The 14,654-nt window shown below is 40.4% G+C and overlaps 1 long non-coding RNA gene across 1 annotated transcript in view; it reads left to right on the forward strand.

The window, feature by feature from the left end:
• The first annotated feature begins 13,143 nt into the window (after positions 1-13,143).
• LOC116700553 (uncharacterized) overlaps positions 13,144-14,654 on the forward strand; it is an 8,232-nt gene continuing 6,721 nt past the window's right edge. Inside the window, exon 1 of the long non-coding RNA XR_004334684.1 lies at positions 13,144-13,212. This is a non-coding gene — a long non-coding RNA (uncharacterized LOC116700553). The remainder of the gene's footprint in view (positions 13,213-14,654) is intronic.

Genomic DNA, 14,654 nt, shown 5'->3' on the forward strand with positions numbered 1-14,654 from the left:
CAGATGTATAATTACCTATTGACACAAAGTAATCCCTATTCTGTAAGTAGGATTCAACCCAGTTTAGAACTGAGCCATGACAATTCCTTTGAACTAGGAAACACCGAAGATTCAATTCAATTCAATTCAAGACACCTGAGTTGGGGTTTGAGTATTCTCAGGTCATGGCTATAGACTAAGGCAGGGATATGTGGACCAGAAAGGGGGAAAATCGCACCCTGGTCCTACTAACTAAACCGTTCAAGTAATTGGCTAAAAGTAATGGATACATTTCTTAAACATTGAGAAATCCAAGTTGACATTTGAAAAAATAACAATATCCACTTCTATATAAATGAAGAATTTTTCACAAGTAGAACATATTTTGTGAATTAATGAAGGGCTGTGAGGGTCCTCAGAACAAAAAGGTTGGGAATGTAGTTATGAATTGCAAAATTCAAGTTACAGCAAGGATGTCATGTAAGTGATAACCGTAGGTTAGATATGTATTCTTCTTCTTGATTAAATTCTGCACGAAATGCATTCCCAGACCCTGAAAAACATATTCAAAGTCCCGTATAATTAAAGTACGATGATGGCACCATCCACGTCACAGAGGAGGGAATCTATAAACATGTCTGGTCAATGATCAGGGTGAAACTATTTCCTAGTGGACTTGGATGACCTGTCTAGTGTCTTGCAAGATTTTGCATTCGCTAGGCAGTAATACAATTTCAAATGTGGGGCACATCCTTAGAGGGTAATGTTAATATTACACTGTTATAAAAAACTAATGTCAGATCTTGTTTGATGATGCTGAGTTGAGTTCTAAAGTTCAATTGCTCCTTATTTCTAGTTTAACTTCTATTAAGTTTCAAAAGGAACAGCAGAGTGGAGGATAGTCAGCATGCATGGAGATGAAGGGAGCTGATTTGGCCTCATTTGGCATCAGGGAGGCTGGGAATGGACACACTTCTGCAGGCAAGATCGTCGGGAGATCAACACACCCTGCAGGCACACAGAGGTCTTTTGAAATCTGCAAGCAGGCCAGACACCTCAATCATCACAGGGGGGAGATAAACAAACGCAGGCTCCGGCTGGCAAAGATGGATTAGTAAAAATATGAATTATGATTATAATTTACAAAAAATCCTCTTGTCCCTGTTGATGGCTATCTTCAGTTTCTAGAAGGAGTTATTGGAATAAGAAGAAATCGCTTATCCACGTTGCTGTCGTGACATGCTGTGTGTGTGTGTGTGTGTGTGTGTGTGTGTGTGTGTGTGTGTGTGTGTGTGTGTGTGTGTGTGGGACGGAGCAGACAGAGCATCAGAGAGAAACTCGTCTTGCCAATACTTCTTGACAACACCACCAGCAGACTGCAGCCCATTGCGTGGACCATGTGCTGGTACTTTATGTGGAGCCCGAGCGACTGACATCCAAACTGATTTGCTGGCGAGGTTTGAGCTGTTGAAATGCAAATCGACTCAGCTCGAGCAATCCTTTTTACAAGAGGGAAACATTTAGGCCAAGTTGACCAGATTGGCTGAGGGGGCAGAAGAGGAATCTTAACTTTCAAAATAAGACAACACTTGTGCCACTGGCCAAGCAACACGGTCTCATGGCAGTTTGTGAAATGGTCACATGATTTTTGATCAATTGATTTGTGTTAAAGGACATGTTTATGTCACTTTTTTGTGGTGGTGGGGAGCACAAATTTTAATACAATGTATTTCAATTTTTCCTCTATTTCGAGGTTGGTTTGGGTTTAGGAAAAGAACAACGGGGAAAGGACACGTCACATGCTGGGACGCGATCCGCGGTTGCTGGGGGACGCGCGACAACAACGGGATGGTTGTGTTTAGTAAAAGAACAACGGGGAAATTAATTGCCAAAAAAAAAAAACGTGTCCTTGTACACAAATGAATAGATAATTTAACGTGACCATTTCAACAATGGCCGTGGGACCAAGTTTTTGGAGCTTTTGTTTTACTACCACCAATCTATACAATGCCAATACCAACTTATTGTGACTAATTTTACACTTAGTTTTGGAGTTCATGGCGAATGAACCTCATTCATATGAAATTGTGCTTAAATTTAGAGTTTAAAAAATGTAATTATCAATTATTTTGACTAGTTAAGATCAGAGGAACATATCGTATGTTGGTGAATGATTGCACTTATCCATCAAATTCAAAATATAGTCACTGCTTTGTAAATTTCAGTTTTTTTCTCAAATGCTTTTAAAATTGAATCAATTTGGTTGAGGAAAAAAACATTTCTGATACAAAAAAACTTTGGAAATGGGTCAAATTTGACCCAAGGACAACAGGAGGGTTAAGATAGTTGCGATTAATGAAAGCAACTGTTAAATATGTTCATGTCCTGAATAGTCAGGTAATACTTTCTTATATTTATCACATTTATACTGTACATATCGAACAAGCAGCTTCAATTGATCATGTCAATGATTCTTTCAGGAAGACCTAGCCCTAATCACTGCTCTCTTCCTAAATTAAAATCAGCTGTTGGAGGCGTTCACCTTCCTGTTAATTCAAAAAGAATCGGCCATGAATTCCAGGGGCCAATCACAGCGTCACAACCCTGCTTTAAATCTGTTCCTCTCCCTGCTGCTGTCAACTGTCATTTCAAGCAAAGCGTGCAACCCTCCACCTCCCCATCCACCTCCAGTCATCCACCTCCAGTCATCGTCACCCAAAGGCATCCTGTGTCTTCTTCCTGCTGGTCTCTCTGTCGACTCCTTCGGTCTGGACATCGGGTTCCTTCGCCGCCACCACCAGTCTCTAGACTCCATCAGGGGGATTGTCATGGCTTCCACACAACCTTTTACAAATGATTCAATTGAATCTGTTCTATCTAGCCTATCAGAGGCTTTTTCAGCGTCTAAAGCCACAGCTATAATGGGTTCCGTTTCAGATTTTGTTAAGAGAAAAATATTAAAGAGCCGACGTAGTTTATTAGCTGAGGAGCGCTTTGAAATAGTCACACTGAAAAAGCCACACTGCTCTGGAATCATGAGTTATGGTAGGTATTGGCCATGTCAGTGTTAACCAGGACCTTAGATGTTATTTTATAATCTGTGTTTAACAATGAAATTGGCCGTTATGAAGAGCATTTCAATAGATATCTATTTTTTTAAATTACAGTAATTATGGCTGTAGAGAATGATTCAGGGAGTGTTCAAGTCTTGGAGGCAGAGTTGATAACGTTCATGAGAAGTGGGTGGAGTAAATCCATAACTCATAATTCTGGAGGAAAGCCATCTTCTCCTGGAGATTTATTCGCTTGTATTGAGCCCAGAGCTTTTTCAATTTCTTTTTGTGTAAAGGGCAGATCAAGACTATTTTGGTCTTCCTGGCCAAGTTTGGGCAGTTCAATCGTGGACAAAAAAATCATCAAGGGTACTTTCTGGTGGTTCTGATGAGTACAAATGTGTGTAAAACTGTTTATAGACTTCTGTTGGGTTATATGATACAGAACCTGTTTCAGTTTGGTCCTAGAGCTTTCTTCTTTTCTCAGTTGCCAAGATAGAATTTTCTTTGCCTTCTCCCCCAATTCATAGTACTTTTCTTACTTCTCAAAAGTACGCAAAGTATTGTATCTAAGCTTTCTGTTTACCAATAAGTGGTGTACATCTTTAGACCCTGAAACTCCTTTTACAATTTCAAAACGTCTGCTTCCAATTCTTCTACTTCTGCCACGTATTTTTTTTTATGATAACTTTGACATAAGAGATGATTTGTTCCCTTTAAAAAGCTTTTAGTGTCTCCCATAATGTAAAAATATTGGGAGAAGAAGCACAGTTTGTCTCACAGAATAGCCCAATCTGATCTCTTATGAATTTGCAGAAATCTGGCTATATATATCTACCTATATATATTATTAGTTCATTCAGGCATATAAATGGATAGGGTCAGAGGTGAGTGATGTTTATATTCTTGATAATTACTCAGATTTCTACTTCTCTATGAATCGGCTGTGTTGATGACAGGAAAAGATCAATCCGAGTAAAACAGTTGTGGTGTCCAGAATGGCTGCTCTAAATTTGGTTACTGATAGAGCTGATTTAATTTAAGAAATTAAAGTCTTCCCTTATAAAAACATGTTGTTCTCCTCCTGACAACTTCAAGAATATGTCTTGGACAAATGACTCATTGTCATAATTGGGTGCATAAAGATTTAAGAGAGTCCAGGATTCTGAGTAGATCTGACAATTCACAAATGTAATCCAATCTCCCCAATGTATCAAAAACAGTTTCTCCAATTGTTCTTATTTCTCAAAATGGCCACTCACACTGCGTTACAGTTAACCCTCATGTTGTCAAATTTCACCCATTTTCAGTTTTGTCATCACAATAAATCGGCCTTCAAAAAAAGTGCGGAAAATTTCAACATTAGAAATATTTTTTAATGGTTGACGGGAAGACAACACAAGGTTAAAAGATAATGATATTACATGCCCTATCCAATCCTTTTTCAATGTTCTATCTTCCACCGAGCAGTTTGGGGATAAATCTGGAGAAAAATTCAGGGGGTCTACTTTCCTCCACACCCTTTTTTACCTCCACAGTTTTGATGTTGTGTCTCCCAGAGCGGGCCTTCAGGTCAAGAACTTTGGTATGAAGCTGGATTTTGTGTCCCGCCAGCTCAGTGTTTTTAGCTTTAAGCGCTATTATGTGGACGTCAACGTCGCCAGTAGCTTATTTCTTGGTTAGTCCCACAGGTTTACAGTTCGGCCTGCGAAGCTGCGAGTGACTGAAACTTAGCCTCAAAGGCATCAAAACAATCATTAAGGCAGGGCAGGACGGACTCTGAGGCCTCTTTGTACAGCTCCTTACACATATCATACGTTTTATCTGGAGGCATGTCGGACCTGGTGGGAGAATTGTTAGCAGGGTTATGGCTACCGATGATAATAGCTTCAGCTCCGTGAGCCTGGCTGTAGGTGGATTTGGCCTTGCCGGAGACATTCGGCTACGGCATTTCTGACTTCCAGTTTGATATGGTTCTAATGGAAGTAGACACACTTACGGTCTATGGGCAACAAAGATTTGGTATAAAGATGATTTTATAAATAGCAGAGAGGAGCACTGGCCTAGCACATCTACATCCTTTGCATGCTCAAAGTCATATTTCTTCATTAAATGGGCTTGTACTTGATATTCAGAACATTAGTGTGCAGTAGTGATGGCCAAATGAAGTCTGAAGCTGAACACTGAAATAAAAAGTGGACTGGGATTGCCTCCACACGACTGCCTGGAACACACATAGGGAGAGTGGCAAATAATTAGAGTTTACAAATGCAGTGATTGGCGGAGCGTCGGCGTTTTCCATGGATGTGTGAACTACTGTTGCCAGGCAGCCTGCTTTCCTTTACCTACGCTCTCTACTTCTTCTCTACTACGTCTTGAGTTTTTCCAGATGTACACCCCCTGACATTTTGAAGAATATACTGCAACAACCAGTATGTTGAGCCTAAACGTCTGCATGCACTTCCGTAGCCATCTACAGAGGCCTGCGCCTCAATGTCGAGTGCGAGTAGGCTAAGGATGTTAAACCGATTCTCTAGCAGGATGTCATGGGTCTCGGGAGTACAAAAGGAAAGTCCTCCTTTTCTTGTGGCAGCTAATCACAATCTAGGGCTCTGGATGTCATGGAGCTGATTTGGTCTGATTTGGGCTTTTGTGTTCAGCCCCAAAATCACTGCAGTCACAGTACATGAAACTCAGAAGTCAGAAAAGAAAGAAAAAAACAAAGGGTTAAAAGCACACTGCATTGGCGTTTTCTTTAAACCAAGAGCGCCATCTAGTGTGCTCAAAAAATAAAGAAAACTGTTCATGAAGCTCCATGAGGCTTTGTTTGGCCATCACTAGTTTACTAGTCTTGATAGTCTAAGCATTCATTTAATTTGAACTTTTTTATTGCTCAATTTTATATTTGTGAGTTAACAAGTAATCCGTCTTTCTTCTATCCCATGTGGTACCTTCAGTTGGTGGAAAGGGTTGCAAACAGGTGTCATGTGCCGTGTTGTGTTATGTGCAGAGGTGGGTAGTAACTAGTTACAGTTACTCCGTTACATTTACTGGAGTAGTTTTTGAAAAAATGTACTTCTAGGAGTATTTTAAATCACTATACTTTTACTTGTACTTGAGCAGATTAGTGAAGAAGAAACTGTACTCTTACTCCGCTACATCAGGCTCCAATGAGCTCGTTACTCGTTACTACGCTTCATTGTTTACCCCAGCGTACGTCTCATTTTAATGTTTTATTTTGACAGAGAGAGTCTTCCGCTGAAGGCTCTACACCACGTGACTGTGCTTAACCAATCACACCGTTGTTCAGTCATGTACCATACTCGTTTCAGCAGCGCGACAGGTTAGCTTTACAGTCGTAGCAGACGTCAGAAGCAAAACGTCGCCAGGCAACGCAAACCAGGAGACTCCCCCTATTAGCTATTTTGTAATTATAAATTAATTTATTTATTTTATTGATTGGATGAACTATAATTTGCCTAAATTGATTATTGTCGGTCTGATTGATGCTTGTGTTGAGAAATAAATCAGACGTTACTCAACAGTTACTCACTACTCTAGTGTTTTTTTCATCAAGCACTTTTTTACTCTTACTCAATAATTATTTGTATGACTACTTTTACTTTACTTGTCATATTATTCTGAAGTAACAGTACTTTTACTTGAGTACAATTTTTGGCTACTCTACCACCTCTGGTTATGTGTCTTCTCTGCAGGTGTGTGTGATTCCCTGCGTGTGTGCTGCTGATGACAGGCCAGCAGCTGAGGCTGTCAGCTGATGATGGCTTAGCAGCTTAAGAGAGGGCAGAGTGGCTTTGTGTATAGAGAGGTGCTGAGACCTGCTCTTAGACTTGTGCATATTTTTGTCTTCCTTTTGAAGATTATTTTAAGTTGTGCGGGCACAATAAAATTGCTTGTTTTCTGTCCCGAGTTTATTGGTTTACACTGCTTGCGTCCTCCACCCCTAGACCACTTTGGGTTGGGAACTGGAAGGTTGCAGGTTCAAGTCCCCAAACAGGCCAAAGTATGGTGGTGGACTGGTAGCTGGAGAGGTGCCACCAAACCCCCAACTGCTCGGGGCGCCTTTCCATGGGCAGCCCACCCCCCCACTCTGACTATGTCTCCATTAGTGCGTGTATAGGTACTGAGCGTGTGTGTGTAACTCAGGCCTATGTGTAATAACAGAGTTTAAATTGTAATTTTCCCTTGTGGGATTAATAAAGGATGCTTTATTATTATTAATTGAAGCCCAAAATATGTTGCAGACTAGTCGTAACTTACGGGTTAAAAATTGTGTCTGGAACGCAGCATAAGGCCAGGGTCATCTGGAGATGGGGCACACCTGTTCAGCCTGGCTCACATTGATTCAAATCAGCTGCCAACTCTGGTCTCTTTGTTTCCACACACACCACCCCGGAGACACCAACTCTTCATTTTGACATTATCTTCTGCCTTTTCTTTTGCACACTCAAGACAGAATGACAGATTTCCCTGTCTGAGTTGAAGTTACGTTACTTTCTAGTTTGCTCAAGTAAAGCCATTAAGTGTGTGTGTGTGTGTGTGTGTGAGCGCTTCCTTTTTCTGTTACAAGCAGGAGCCACCTTTCATAAAAAAAGACCAAGAAGGCAAAACAGGTTGTAGCTAAAGGGGACAGAATGACTATGTGATGCTTGAAGAAAGTAATAAAAATCAAAAATCGGCATAAGATGACCCAGATGCGGATGTTAAGAAAGAGAAACCGAAGCTTTATTTGAGAAAGTGTCACATGGTGTCACTTTGAGGTCTCAGTCAAGAGAAACACCAAGTCTATTGCTGTTCGGAGATAAAAAGCTGGTTTGACTAGAGGCCAAGGGCACGCTTTAAGATGAAAAAAATGTGCTAAGGAACACATGACAAAGGCAATAAGCATCTACTATAACGCCAAGTATACTTGATTCCACGGACCTAAGGTTTCCCTGGCCTGATATGGAAGACATGCCACACAATGAATACATACTTCACCATCACGAAGGATTCTACACTTCTTTTCTGACGTACTGCTTCTTTTGTTGGCAGGAACAGACAAACTCCCTCGGGCCTTCAATAATGTCATGCAATCAGTAAAAGTCTGCAAACAGATGCACAAACTGGACGAGGTCCTAAGTTATTTTTGGAGACGTAATGTTAAGGAGGCAAAATGCTGGTTCACCTTGAGCACATAAAGTGAAACCTTTTATGGTATGTGATATATTCTCCATGAAAAGGGAGCTGTGTAAAGTCAATCATGGTTTTAAAAAGAGAATAACTGTGACTGTTTAAAATAAAAACCAACCATAACATTACCTTCACCTTTAAAATTAAACTAAACTTTAAAATCTCAGGATCATAGGTCCATAATGCATCAATGATGCCTTCAATGGCTGTTCTTCCCATTGATGTCCTAAGATGTGTACTATGAATACAAGGACATTAATCAGAGCACATGAACACATACATCAGGGAAGCTGTCTGTTACAAAAAATTGTATACATAAACACAGCTACATGAACGTACACACACACACACACACACCTATTTGGCATGTGAAGCATCACTGACAGATGAAATAGATGCAGATGGCCAACACTTGACACATTTAGATTAGTCTTCCATTCTCTCCGTCCTTTCATTTCTCTCTCTCTCAAGCAAGTCATCAGTCAACATGGTCTTTCACTCAGCCACATCATGTAGACTGCCCCCCCCGTCAGAACAACAGGAAACTGATTTCTGCAGCAGAATTCATTTAAACCACAACAGCGGAGCCTGGTGTGCCAATAAAATACACACTATATCAACCGCTCCTGCAAGAGAAAATGAATCGTTGTGAGATTTTTTCACGACCTCTTGAGATGTAGCCGAGTGAGGGGAAATGAAAATCCAAACTGGTAAATACCTTATTTTTCAGTGCAAAAGAAAAAGAAAAACAGTAGCAATGCACCTAGGCATTTTAATTCTTGTAGTCATTTTTCAGTTACAAAAAATACTACTTGAACTTCCAGCTCAACAAAACCCACAACCCAAAATCTCCCAGGCACATTTTGGTTGCCTGTTATGAACACAATATGCCAGCGGGGGTTTGCCATTGTGTGTTAGAAAAACCCTGTAACAAGATATGTACGCAGTGCAGGTTATTTCTACAAATTGAGAATCAGAAAACACCAACACTTGCAGAAATTAGAATGAATACTGTATGTATTAACACACCCACCTGTTTCAAGGTGTGACCTTCCTCTGGGTTTTTAATTGAGAATCAGATAAAAATTCGCAAGAATGAATTCAACATTCAAGGCAGGCTAAATAAGAGCCATAAAAACAGAGAGTTTGAAAAAAATGGGTCACACACTCTTCTCTTCCCAGTGCGGAAATTATTTTATTAATCCAACATTTCAAGCTAAATCCACCCGTTCTCACTCCCAACTTGGCAACGACAATGACAACACGGACGCACAAGGTACCCTTTAGCATCTGTAGCGGACATGACAGTACCTAAACTTAACTGTCACATGACAGTTAAGTTTAGGTACAGAGTACGGTGAGGTAACAGTAGTTAAATTTAAAACTCATCTGACATCAAACTGAAAGATCTGACACATCCTGCAGCTAGGGAAGATCTGCATAATGATGCACCTGTCAGCATTAGCAGTTACACCGCCGACATCAACTCATCAGAAAATGCACTGTTCTCATACAGTCTTGACCTGTATGTGTAATATGTTTTTGCAAGTGTTAATATATGGTATGGGAAATTTGCCACGCGTGTTCATATACCTGTCCTTACACTACAAATCCGTCTCAAGTTCCATCAACACTCCACCAAACAGCTTTCCCTTGAAGATATTCCAATGTTTGAGCTTTCAACACCAAACTTTGTACATAGCCTTAGGAGAATACACATACCATTTACAGACACACTTGTGAAGGCAGTTAAGGAGGTGGAGGGGAAAAGGATGTTTACTCCTTAACTGCTATGTACCGAGACAAGGTGCTAAGATGTGTGTGTGTGTGTGTGTGTGTGTGTGTGTATTGGATGAAATATGAATTGCTATTCGAGTAAGTTGTGTTCCTGCTGCCAGGAAGGTTATGTTTTCAGTCCTCAGTTTGTTGGTCTGTCTATTGGCAGAAAATGTTAAAAGCCTAAGAAGAGATTTCCAATGAAATCTGGTGGACAGATTGGACCCATTGATTGGATTTTGCTAGTCATCTGGACTTAGGATTTCCACCATTTAGAAAATTACCGTTTTCTAGCCAAATTATGAAACTAACAGAAGTGGATTAGAACAACATGTTTGCAGAGTCCAAACAGATCAAGTTAAAAGATAAGCGAGTTGGAGATTTGGCTCCTTAACCGCCTTTGAACATAAGATGCATTTTGTACAGATGTCTCAAAAATATTTACAAAGAAAATAAGAAGCCAAGTTTTGGCAACTACCACAACTAGGCATATAAAGCAGCAGCAACATGCAGACAATATTACAGAGTATCTTTTTTTCTGTGTGCATCTAGTCTCTGCACTTGCTCTCACTAATGCGATGTCAGTTCTTTTCTCAAACAACCTGAGCTTATTATTTTGGTGTTTGTTGTGTAAATGAATAGATGAATAACTGAGCTGAAACGATGCTGTCACACTTGCTCAATGTTCTGCAGAGGTGGAGAGAAGATATATCCACCTTTCAAGACGGTATCAGTGTCAGCAGTGTGACACCGCTGACTGAAATACATTGTCAGCCCCTCTTTTGCTGTGTCGTCCCACATCCTTACCCGCTGACAGCTGTACTTGACTTTGTCACCCGAGGTAAGCAGCTTGCCAGCAGAGTCAGGGAGAGTGAAGGGTGGACTGGAGACAGCGCAGGTCATACTTGGCCTGGTGTTCCATAAATGCAGGTTCAATTGCATAAAGGTTCATGTACGGTAGCATTCTGCAGCCTTTGCATATACAATATACTGTGTGTGTGTGTGTGTGTGTGTGTGTGTAAGTATGTATGTATGTATGTATGTATGTATGTAGTATGTTAAAATATATGGTGTGTGTGTGTGTGTGTGTGTGTGTATGTATATGGATGTATATATATGTTGTGTGTGTATATGTGTGTGCAATAATAAATGTGTGTGTGTGAGTGTATATGTGTGTGCAATATATATATGTGTGTGGTGGTAGGTATATGTGTGTCATATATATATTATGTTGTGTTGTTGTAATAGTGTATATATGTGTAATGTGTTTATATGTTGGTGTATAGATGTGTTGTTTGTGTGGTGTGGTGTGTGTGTGTGTGTGTGTGTGTGTGTGTGTGTGTGTGTGTATTTATAAATATATATATATATATATATATATACATATATGCATACAACAGTTTGTACTACCCTCTCATACTGTTGTATTTATTATTTACAGATGTACATACTGTAATTACACCTATGCATATTCATATTCGACTGCTCTTCATACTATTCATGCTGCCCCAGTCTAGGGTTGCAGAGGACGCAACACGAACAAGAAGAAAGACCCCATCTTCCCCGTCCCCCAAGTAGCCACAAAACTTGTTTTGTTGTCACAATGTATTAATTTGACATTAAATATAACTTATGATTAAATAAATATATGTAACTTAAATAAAGCTTCAGGGTGGCCTACCACGGAAATAACAAACGAAACAACACTGTCTAGAAAGTAAGATATTAACCTAAAGAACCAAAATATAGTCAAATGAATAAAATGACTTACCGCCCTAACTGAGAAAACAGGAGACAAACTACAGTAACACATCTGGAGGTAATCAGTCGTAACATGCACATAAACCTATTTTTACTACTCTTATAATGCTACCACACTGCACATAGACAAGTACATATCTGTCTATGTGGTTTATTTAGCTTATCCAGATTTATTCTGTTTTTCTAACTGTGTGTTCTGTTAATACACTGCATGTATCTATATTATTCTTACCACAAATATAATGTCACTGCTACTGCACTGCACATATGTGTACATCTGGGAATAAACAACCAACCTTGGGGATAAGTGACCACTCTATCTCCAAGCCACAGCAAAGCGTGCTGAAAGAAGAATGAGACATACTCTACCTGCCCTAGATCCATATGTCCACTTTGTAGCCTTAGAGAAAGCCTACTGTATGTACTCCTGAGCAAGTAATTTCATTTCTTCACATGTTCTATAGGGGGACACTGTTCTTGTTTATTAAAGAGAGGTTTTGTAAATGTGGGGTTTTACCTGCTCTTGCTTCCGAGACCAATTGAACCTTGTGGACCTAGAGTCTGTAAGTAACAAACCCTGAACATTTATTCCACCCTCTCAAGATGAAGAGCTCTCCATGCTGAGAGGGGGTCAATAAAGACTGCTGAAGGTCTGTCTCTTTTTTCATTTTGGACAAGCTTCTCTAATTAGCCACAGCCTACGGTGAGGCACTATACTATTGAGGATACTGTGTAAAACCACTGAAGCAATGGCTGCATAAGTGAAAGATGTTGCTAAAATCAGGCAATGCTCATGAACCATTCGTGCAAAAATCTTCGTGAAGTAATGCATGCTACGTGAAGTAATGCTCTGTAATTTGTAAGCATTCCCCGTATTTTTTGCATTATGCACCAGAGTGACTGCCACTGTATAAGAACACTATGGACAGCAGGTCGTCGTCGGAGGAGGTCGATGTGGATGAGTGGGTCATAGACAACTTTCAAGCTGCAGAGCAGAGTTCAGTTACCTTGGAAAACAAGAGGTTCACCCAGGAAATGGGTGTTCCTGGGGAGTGTTTTAATTAAAACCACAATCTTTTTCCTAAACTTAACTAATGGCTTTGGAGCCTAAACTTTACTTGCCACATGAAGTTTACTTTGTGGCACCTAAACTTCTGTAATGTCCGTCGAAACAGCTCGCAGTGCTCTGTAACCTGCTCAAAGTCACCTTTTATTGGGTAAACTGAACTACCAACTGCCTCTGATATGGCAATACCTAAAGGAGCTCTGTAGCCGTCTACAAGTAACCTATTTATGGATGAACTCAACTACCAAGTGCCGCTGATTGTTATGGAGCTCTGTAGCCGGCAGTGGTGTAGTCTACTTGATACGCACGCTCCAGCTCCAGGATTTCCCTATGCCCACCTAAAAATGCTCAATGACACGCAGCAACATACTTTCCATTATATTTGTCATCTGTCACTTTCTTCTTCACATAGGCTAAAAAAGGTATTTCCTCTGTAAATTGGTGCATAAAAGTGTATCTGACTTCAGAAAATGAAGTTGTTGATGCTAAAAACTTCCATGGGGGAGGACACCCAAAAGGCAGATTCTGGCTATATATACATACAGTACAGTATACCCACTATAATACATTAGACTATACCACTGGTAGCGGGCATCACATGACCAGCCGGTGGTTGCCTGTTTTCAGATATATCGGTGTGTATACATATCGGTGCGCACACATTTCCATGCAATATTGTTCAAACATGTTCATGAAAATGCATTGCTAAAATATATAATAGTACTTTTTTGAAGGTAGCTTCTGATAAAGTTAGAAACATTTTTGGTAAACTTATCATTTTAAGAAATAGCTCTCGATGAATTGTATTATGTCCCTCTATAATAGCACCCTTTCCTGACGTGAAGCTATGGCTTTTCAAGGCTCCTCTTAACACAATGACAACAACACAAATCTGCCTGTGTGTGTGCGTGTGTTGTCTACTCAGTGTGGCCATCACTTTTGATTTAAGGATCTGTCTTCATTAATTGGCCATCTGAACATGGAGGTAAGCTGAAGTAGATCAATTGTGTCATGAACTGGAGGTCACCTCCGCTGTGCTTAACAGTTTACTATCAGCTCCTGTTTTGCATGCTGTCACCACTTTAGACTCACTTTAAATTCATCCAGAATCTCATCTGCAGGCTTCTGACCTTGGCTCTTACACAGCTAGCAATGGATGTAGCAAAACTGAGTATTGCTCCAACACGGAAGAAGTGATCTATATTTTATGTTGCTATTACTCGGCATAAACAGAGCAACCATCATCACTAAAAATAATCATTTTCCTCACACATCAGTCCGTAATGTAGTGTCCTAATGTGTAAATTCTCAGAAGCAGACTTCAATAACTTTATCACTTATATCCTAAACTGATCAGCTTTTTCGTGGCGCTTCTTTCAGTTAAACCAATCGGTATCGACCATGTGTTCACAACCCAATCACAGCGGGTCATCCCTGCTTTAAATCTGTTCTGTCCTCTCCTCTGTTGCTGTCAGTTGTCATTTCAGAAAAAGTACAGCCCTCCTCCTCCCCCCGCTTCTTCCTCTAGTCATCTTTGCTCACGGCACCCTGGGACTTCTTCCAGCTGTCCGAGCGGTCAGTTGCTTTGTTTGCGTCTTCATGCTCCTTCACCTCCCCACCAGTGTCTGGACTCCATCAAGGATATGTCGGGGTTTCCCTAACCCTTGAAAACATATTTGATAAAATTGAGTCTAATCTCCATGGTTCTCAGCATGAAACCTATGGAGGGCCTCCTTCAAGTAGGGAAGAGTCCTTACCCCAAGTGAAGGAGTTTAAATACCTTGGGGTCTTGAGGGGACAATGGAGCGGGAGATTGGTCGGAGAAT

Source organism: Etheostoma spectabile, chromosome 13 (assembly GCF_008692095.1).
Source record: "Etheostoma spectabile isolate EspeVRDwgs_2016 chromosome 13, UIUC_Espe_1.0, whole genome shotgun sequence".
Taxonomy (NCBI): Eukaryota; Metazoa; Chordata; class Actinopteri; order Perciformes; family Percidae; genus Etheostoma; species Etheostoma spectabile.